Raw genomic sequence first — 9,945 nt, 5'->3', positions numbered from 1 at the left:
CAGGAGAGGAGGAGGGGTGGGCTAGATAAGAGAAGCTGGATAAGCTCCCTCCAACCACCTCCTTCACCAGTTACATCAGACTATCAGACTGTCATTACAAAGATAACACAACTGCAGAACCTTTGCCTTAGGAAGAGAGGGAGGGAAGGATGTAAGGGGAATGGAAGGAGGGAGAGGGGGAGGAAGAAAAAGAAACACCCTACACTTCATCAGAGACTTCACTCTGCAAAGCACAATGAAATAAGCAAAACCTTCCCAGAAATATAACCACCAGATTTAAGTTTCTGATGAGCATGAAGGAGCAAAATTCTTAGAGCATCGTGAGGGGTTTCTGTGCCTTAGGGTGTAACAGGCAGCACTGGCAATAGATACAGCCAACCATGCAACATGGGGAGGAATGAGCTGAAAGCCAAGGCTTCAGAACTTTATCTATTGAGACATAATGGGCACAGGAGAGTGTGAGAAATGGACAAGGGGAAATTCCTGATCTGCTTTAGAGAAGCAAGAAATAAGAATCCATGCTATCTGGGTTTTAATCACCCTGACAGCCAGCAAACAACAGCAGTTTGATCTGAACAAGTACTCAGAATACTCCTTTATTATGGAGTAAAACAGTCTCTGAGCAGCCAGCTGGGAACCTGAGCTGATGAATTCACTGAGTGGGGTGTGACCACAGGTGTCTCAGATAACAGTGCCTGAAGAGGGCAAAAGAGTTGGGCACCACAAGTACATGGGCCTGCACTTAAGTTTGAGTCATGGAAAATAAAGCAAGGAGCAGTAGCTGGAGGAAGGGGAGTCTGGGTCCCATCAGGGTTACATAGATTCTAACCTTGTAAACTCACCACATAGCAGGGCTTTTTGACTACATTACAATGTAATGCTAAGAAACGGTATAGCATTTTCTCAGTTAGTAGTCTGATATCACATACTTTTCACTTAAAATCTTTGAATTCGAATTCTGTTTTTCTCTTCAATTAAGCATTCCTGTGTTCTTCCTAACCCACGATTAGAGAAGTGACCCCAATGTGAACACTTTATGAAACTCCACCATTGACAGAAAATCCATAGATTTTAAAACAAGGCTTACATAATCACCAATTTCAAGGGATATACATTCAATGGCTGTTCATTCCAATGTTTTAAACTTTCAATATTCCTGTTTTTTTTTTAATTTTCCATAGAGAACTTTATTACCAAGACTTCACTTCTTTCCCATCACTGTTAGCTTGTTCAGATTTAGTCCCACAGAAACTGGTTGCTGCTAATTTGCCTTTTTTTCCCTACTTGAACTTTCTAAGAAGCAAGCTTAAAATAGGTCTTGGGGTTTTGTGGGGTTTTGCTTTTTTTTTTTTTTTTGTAGGATTTAGCAACATTAAGCAGATTATTTAGATTCCCAAGCCTCTGGTAACACTTGCTTTTTTGATCCCTTCCATCAGTCATATTCAAAGAGAAATACTTCCTCTCTTATAACCCAAGTAATTTTTTAAGTTCCTGGAGACATGGCAATTGATATCTGTTGTCCTAATGAATTCTTGGCAGATCCTATTTTCACTTTCATTGTTGCTTGTGTTTTTCAGTTCCTCAATCTAAATAACTTGTTTCACATTGTTGTTGTGTTTTGTATTTCCCTCAAATTTGAGAGCAAGGTGACAAAGACAGTGGCCTCTATTCAAGGATAACATCCACCTAAGTTATCACCTTTTCTTGTAGACGCTATGGTACTAACCTCTCATCAACATATTCAATTACCAACTCAACAACAGATGTTGAAATAGACTTTAAAAAGTAGCTATATATATATTTATATATAACATTTATATATATAAATAATTTGTATAATTGTAATAATATATATATTATATATAATTTTCATATAATTATATATATATAATTTTTTTAATTTGGCTTTTCAATAGTTTTACTTTATTAGCCCAATGTAGTACATTTTTATTGGTACCTTTTTATTTAAGTTCCTTTCAAAATAATATCTGTTTTACTACTTAAAATACTGATGACATGGAGTTATGTGGTACAGCATATTAAGGATCTGAGGTCGCTACAGTGGTTTGGGGTTGCTGCTGTGGGATGTGTTTGATTCCTGGCCTGAGAACTTCCACATGCTGTGAGTGTGGCTTAAATAAATTAATTAAATAAATAAAATAATACTGATAATGCAAAAAAGGTGCAACAGAAAAAGTCCTACTCATTGCTTCCCCTTCCTTCTAAACGCCCAACACAGATGCTTCCTCCCAAGACCAGATCTCTGCTTGAGACATTTCCACTTCCATCCAGACATCCCTTTACCCTTCATCAACCCAGCCCTTCCTCCTTGCTATGTTGGTTGTGTTCAGTTTTCTTACTTATTTATATTTTTTGATGCTTATGTCTCTCATCATTTTCTTATTGAAAACATAAGCATACATGATTACTACAAAAATATTAGAAAACACAAGCAGACAGATTAACACAAAGAATAGCTATGATGCCCACACTCCGAGAGCCACCTGTCAATAATACACTGCTGTATATCTCTTTTAGATCCTTCAATATTTACATGAATTATTTTTAAAAAATAGGATTATGCAAACATACCCATAAAACACATGGGTATGTTTTATGACCTACTCTATTTAAAAATCCATCTGTTGTTAGACAATTATATTACACTAATTTTTCTCAATTATAAATAGCATTTAATAAGAAAAAAACAAAAAATAAAAAACACTGCACAAATTATGAGCAGAAAAAAAATGCTTAAAAATACTTAAAAATTTATCAAACTGCCCCCATGGAGCACCACAATTAACAATACTATAAAATCCTAGCCAAAGAATTTCTTTTTCACCAAGCTGCATTTCAACCAAATTGCTTCCAGCCCAGATCACTTGGCTATGTCCCAGTGGGTCCTCACCTTCTCCAGGAATTCCCAGTTGATATTGCCTCCCCCTTCCATAGACCATGTGTCTTGAGTTTGGGATGTGGGTCTCTTCACATTCTAACTTGCTCTGTTGATTCTTTTTGTTTTTTCCTTTTCCCAGCTTAATTCCCCTATGTTAGGGTGCTTTGCAACTGGGAAGTGCTCAACAAATGAAAATAACTAAGGCTCATGTCCCAGTATTACTCATTATTCTTGGGATTTTCTTTCTTTTTTTTTTTTAAGCTTCTGTCCTGACCCAGTTTCAATTCCCCTATATTGGGCATAGGTAATTGCATTAGTCAGGAGTCTTTCAGATAAAGGTGACAGAAAACCAATTCAAATTAGCTTAAGCAAAAAAGGAGTAATTTATTACATCATGTAACTGGGAAGATCAGGAAGACACTTCGGGCATAGGTAAATCCAGGGGGTCAAAGGATTATCTTGCTTTCTCTTTCTCTACATTTCTTTCTCATATTTTCTCTCTCTCTCTCTCCCTCTCTCCTTCCTTCTCTTCTTCCCTTTCATACATTTGTCCTTTATTTCCCCTCCTCCAGTCAGATTTCCTTCATGTCAAGAGATTGGGGGCTGGTGTTGGGCATAGAAGGTTGGAACTGCAGATCCACAGAGAGCTCTGGCTTCCATCAATCCAGCTGACCCCAAAGAAAAGGTCTCTTAGCTGTCTCTCCTAGTGACTGCGCATAAAATCCCATATGTATGTGACATGTCTGAGTATCATTAGGGCTGGTGTGAGTCACATAGCCATCTTTATCACTGGGCATGCTGTGCACCATAATGGAAATATCCCCTAAATCTGCACAGAATAGGTACAAAGAAGTAAAGAACTTTATGTATGATTATTTGGAAGAGAAAAACATGACTAAAATTTGAGATGGTATCAAGTAGCCCCATTTCATACATTCTCCAGCCATTTTCATTATTTATTAAATTCAGAGACTGTAATCATCTTTGATTTCTAGCCAGGCTAGAATCTGAGAGTTTTAACTCAACACCTTCATTTTATAGATGAGGAAATGAAATCTCATCCATCATCAATGAACAGCTAACGTAGGGAAGGGCTTTCTTCACCATGAGGAGGAACTGGTTTGAGAACTAGGAAACTAACACATGTCCTCAGCCCCCCACGCCTCAGCACTCCATTCATTTTACTGGGCTTCAGTTTTTCCCATAAAATAGTTTGGACTCCATGACATCTAACAATTTTATGATTTCAAGTATTGCAATTATGGGTCATGAAGATTAATTTGATCGATTTTTTTAATCACTTGCCATTTTAGAAAACCTCATAAAAAGAAAATAGTGCTTTAAAAATATTTTCTAACCATCAACATTCTACCCTGCATTCCATGTAGGACAGTGAAAAGCTCAATTCAAATGTAAAAGAAGTTGAAGATCCATAGCTTAAGCAATATGAGCAAAATTATTTACCCTGGTATTTACTTTATTCTCAAGATTCAAGTTGCCTGTGATTTGAAAAAAATTAAATCCAGCTGATACAGTGAAGATAAATTCTACATGAAGATCTATGAAATTACTTTAATATTATGATAAATTTCTTTCTTTCTTTCTTTATCTCTCTCTCTCCCTCCCTTCCTCCCTCTCTCTCTCTCCCTCCCTCCCTCCTTCTCTCTCTTTCTTTCTTTCTTTCTTTTCTTCTTTCTTTCCTTTCTTCCTTTCTTCTTCCTTTCTTCTTCCTTTCTTCCTTCCTTCCTTCCTTTCTTTCTTGCTTTCATTTTTTTTGCTATTTCTTGGGCCGTTCCCGCGGCATATGGAGGTTCCCAGGCTAGGGGTCGAATCGGGGCTGTAGCCACCCGCCTACGCCAGAGCCACAGCAACGCGGGATCCGAGCTGTGTCTGCAACCTACATCGCAGCTCACGGCAACGCCAGATGGTTTAACCCACTGAGCAAGCGCAGGGACCAAACCCGCAACCTCATGGTTCCTAGTCGGATTCGTTAACCGCGCCAGGAATCAGATCCAAGCTGCAATTGTGACTTATGTTACAGCTGTGCCAACAGGTGATCCTTCAACCCACTGGTCTGGCCAAAGGGTCAAACCTGCATCCTGGCACTGCAGAGACGTAGCTGTTCCTGTTGCAGTAGGAACCCCCTAACATTCATTTTTAATCTCAACTAAGAAGAAATATGAAGAGTGGGACATCTGTGAGTTAACTGCAGGAAAATGATGAGAATGGGGAGGGTGAGAGAGTCGTCTCTTTTATTAAAAACTCCCTCACAAAGCGTAATATAAACATTCTTTTGAAGTCCAAAGGAAAATTAGGATACAGGCACAAGGGTAATATATATGTAAACACATTTACAACTTGTTTCCTTTTCATTAAAGCAAGCAGGAATGGAGTTGCAAAATAAGGTCATTAAAAAAGTTGAATGGAGAATAAATTGCATTTACTTTACTGTACACCTGCGACTAACACAACACGGTAAATCAACTATATTTCAATAAAAATTTTAAAAATATAAACACAGTCCAACAAATTGTTTAGTTAAATTCACTTAGTGACCACGATAGGTCACCACACAATTTTTAAAAATTGCATTTCCTTACTAAACTTGATTCTATAATATGTGCCAAGAAACTGGAATGGCAGCAACCTTGAAAAGAGTTGATACTTGGTTGATATGCTGAAGGCTGGCTTCCCTGGTTGAACATTTTTAAGTGTATGGAGGCTGAAGTAACATTTTAAATGGTTAAAGGAGGGGGGGCTTCTTGATCATTTAAGGCAGTTTCAGACTGTCCCATATTATGCCAACCTGAAAGAACCTCTGTTTCCACTTCTTCAGCAACTTGTACAACCTTGAGGAGAGTTTGGAAATTTGCTCAAAAAATTCTTGAAATCAGGGAAAGTAGCTTCAGCAACAAGTTCCTGACACCAGATTTGGAAAATCTTTCAATTCTCATTCACAAACTTCAGTGACATACATCCTATGACAAGACCATCATGAGTTTTGTCAATCCAAGGCATTCTCAGTTCACTGTCTTCCAGTAAAATGTCAAAGTCTGCAAGGCAAAGAAATCAAACAAATCAAACCAAATAATGAGAAAAACAATAACTACAAAAGTAATACATATAATGAATATGGCCAAGTTTGATGTCAACACTACAAAAAATTACTACTTACCTTTAATTCCTAGTGATGAGTCATAAAGCATCTATTGATGCACAAACCACAAACTTAACCAACACAAGGAGTTATGCAAATGATATAATATAATTGATCACATGATGTACACCACTATACATTTTATCGCGCTAGAAGTTCTGTGAGGGCCACTGCTGCGCATATCTTTTTTACTTGAACTTGTAGTGCTAGCACATTCCTAGCACAGAGTATGCAAGGACCAAAAAAAAATTCAAATGAATAAATGAATGAATTGGAAAAACACAGAACTAGAGTGGACCACAGAATAATAAAGTGTCCTTTTTCAGACATGGATTATAATAACTTTTCCAAAAAGAAAATCTTCAAGATTTTCTAAATTTTAAATGAGATTGCACAAAAATCTTGGTACAAACTTAGACATGCCCACCAGAAAATATTTCCAATGTGCAAATGGTGACACCAATTTTCTTTAGCTAAAGATGCTATTAATTGCTCTTTGTTTAGGCCACATTAGGTGTTACCATTAAGTAGATTTTGAGAGAACAGACGTCCATCTTTAGTAGCTTAAGGGGCCTGATATCATTCTCACTGACTTCCATATGCAGACAGTCCATCCAATGCCCACTAGCCCTCTCAATTGAATAATTTTTACCTTTTTTTCCCCTTCAACTCTTTCTTAGCTATTCAGCACTCCATCCTACATAGGCAGTATCAACATCAAAATTCCATTGTCCCTAAAATACTGACCTCAAATAGACCTCTCCATGACTGTTACCACCTGCCCTTCTAGCTCATTTTAAATCTCTTGGAGACCTCTAATACACTTGACTCCACAACTTTCACAATCTACCTATTCTCCTATCTTCACAGTCCTCTTCGAGGAGTTCAGATGACATGCCTCATCAATTCAAGGAGTTCCTTTAAAAATCCTGAATTCTCTAATTCTTCTCTACCATCTTGGCATTTATGAGACCAAACCCAAGCTCTGGAAAACCTCCAACAATCTGACTTTTCCATACTTACAGCTGCAATTTGTCAGAAGAAAAAGAGATATTATACAATCATCTTCACCTTATTCATGATCACGATCTTGAAGTGGATGATCAATACTGACAATTATTTACAGGAGTAATTGGCCTAGCCAGAGCAATCGGGCAAGACAAAGAAATTAAAGGCATCCAAATCAGAAAGGAAGAAGTATCATTACCTCTATTTGAAATGACATGACTGCCTACAGCCATATCACCCTGAATGTGCCTGATCTCATCTAAAATGACCTGACCTTATATAGAGAAAATCCTAAAGAGTCCATAAAAACAAAAACTAAAAACTGTTAGAACTAAGAAATTTTGAAAGTTGCAAGATACAAAATCAACACACAGAAATCAGTTGTCTTTCTATATACTATCAACAAAATATCTGGAAAATAAAACAATCTCATTCATATTAGCATAAAAAATTCATAGGAATAAATTTAAACACATAGGTGAAATTTCTCTAACCTGAATACTACAAGACATTGATGAAAGAAATTGAAGACACAGATAAATGGAAAGATATAACTTGTTCTTGGATAAAAGAGTTAATATCGTTAAAATACTCATGCTACCCAAAGTTATCTACAGATTCAATGTAATCCCTATCAAAATTCTGATGGCATTTTTACAGGAAAAAAAAAGATGAAATTTCTAGGCACTATAAAAGACCTCAAATAGCTAAAGTAATCTTGAGAAAGAACAAAGCTGGGGGCATAATATTTCCAGATTTCAAAATGTATTACAAAGCTATAATAATGAAAACAGTGTGGTACTAGCATAAAACCAGATACTTATAAAATGGAATGAAATTGAGAGCCCAGAAATAAACCCATACATTCATAGTCAACTAGTATTTGATAAGGGAGACAAGAATACTCAATGGATAAAAGTCTCTTCAATAAACAGTGTTAGGAAAACTGGGTATTCACATGCAAAAGAATGAAACTGGTTTCTTATATTACACTACTCACAAAAATTAACTTGAAATGGGTTAAAGACTTAAACTTAAGGCCTGAAATTATAAAATTCTTAAAGGAAAACATAGAGGAAAATTTCCTTGAAATTTTTCTTGGCAATAATGTGTTGGATATAAGCAAAAGTGCCAGCAACAAAGGCAAAAGTAAATAAGTGAAGCTACATCAAACTAAAAAGCTTCTGCACAGCAAAAGAAAAGCTTGAGAAAATTAAATGGCAACATATGGAATAGCAGGAAATATTTATAAATCACATGTCCCATAAGGGATTCATATCCAAAATGTATTTTTAAAAACTCATATAATTCAATAGAAAAAAAAACCCACAAATAATCTGATTTTTAAAGTGAGCAAAGAATCTAAGAACTTTTTCCACATAAGATATTAAAATGGCCAATAGGTACATGAAATGAAGATGCTCAACATCACTAATCATCAGGGGAATGCAAATCAAAATGACAATGAGATAACATCTCACACCTGTTTGTTAGAATGGCTGTTATCAAAAAGACAAGAGATAAGTGTTGGTGAGGATGTGGAGAATAGGGAAACTTATACCTGTTGGTAGGACTATAAATTGGTATAACTACTATGGAAAACATTATGGAGTGTCCTTTAAAAATTAAAAATAGAACTACCATATGATCTATCAATTCCACTTCTGGATTTATGCATATGTCCAAAGCAAATGAAACAATTGTCATGTAGAAATATCTACACCTCCATTTTTTGTTGCAGATTTATTATAGCCAGGAAATGGAAACAAAATGTGTCCATGGATGGATGGATGGATGAAGAAATATAATATGTCTCTCTCTCTCTCTCTCACACACACACACACACACACACACACACACATACACACCATGGAGTATTATTCAGCCCTAAAAAGCAGGGAATCTTGCCTTTGCAACAAAATGGATGGAACTTGAAGGCATTATGCTAAGTGAAATAAGTCACAGAAAGAAAAATACTGTATGATCTCAACTTATATGTGAACTCTACAAAAAATGAACTTATGGAAATAGTAAATTGGTGGTTGCCAGAGGCAGGGGAGTTGGTGAAAGTGTTCAAGGGATGCAAACTTCCAGTTTTAAGATTAATAAATTCTGAGAACGAACATGAAATCTATAGTGAAAATGCTGTATTGCGTTTTTGAAACACATTTTTTTGCTAAGGGAGTAGATGTTAAAAGTTCTCAATACACACACACACAATTGTAATTACATGAGGGGAAGGATGTGTTAACTAATCTTATTGTGGTAATCATTTCACTTTATAATTTCTCTCTTCAAACCTCCTATACCTTTCCTCCTCCATTCCTGTTGATTACTGCTCTGTTTTTGACACCCTCTTCTAATTGGCTTGTGTCATCACACACTAATACATTTCTCCTATTCCTTTGGCCGTTCCATTGCAGTCTCCTTTGTCTGCTCCTCCTGCCCTGTCCAACCCCCAAATATAGAATTTTCTCACATGTCAATTTTGTGTACCAACCCTTTGTAATCTTTTTTTTTAACCATTATCTCCCTAGGTGATCTCACCAATTCTTTAATAACAATTTCATTGAAATGTAACTCACATACCATAATATTCTCAGAGTTGTACAACCATAACCACTACCTAATTTTGGCATATTTTCATCATCTTCCAAAGAAATCCATACCCACTAAGCACTTGCTTCCCTTTCCCTCCTCCCCCCCATCTTGGCAACCACTAACCCATTTTCTATCTCTATAGACTTGGATATTTCATGTAAATGGAACCATACCATATGTGGTCTTCTTTGTGCTTGATTTCTTTTATTTAGCATGTTCTCAAAGTTCATCCAATGTAACGTGTTGAAACTTCATTCCTCTTTACTGATGAATATTTTCC

The sequence above is a fragment of the Phacochoerus africanus genome, chromosome 8, assembly GCF_016906955.1.
Source record: "Phacochoerus africanus isolate WHEZ1 chromosome 8, ROS_Pafr_v1, whole genome shotgun sequence".
In the NCBI taxonomy this organism is placed as follows: Eukaryota; Metazoa; Chordata; class Mammalia; order Artiodactyla; family Suidae; genus Phacochoerus; species Phacochoerus africanus.
Note: the sequence above shows the minus strand (reverse complement) of the source record.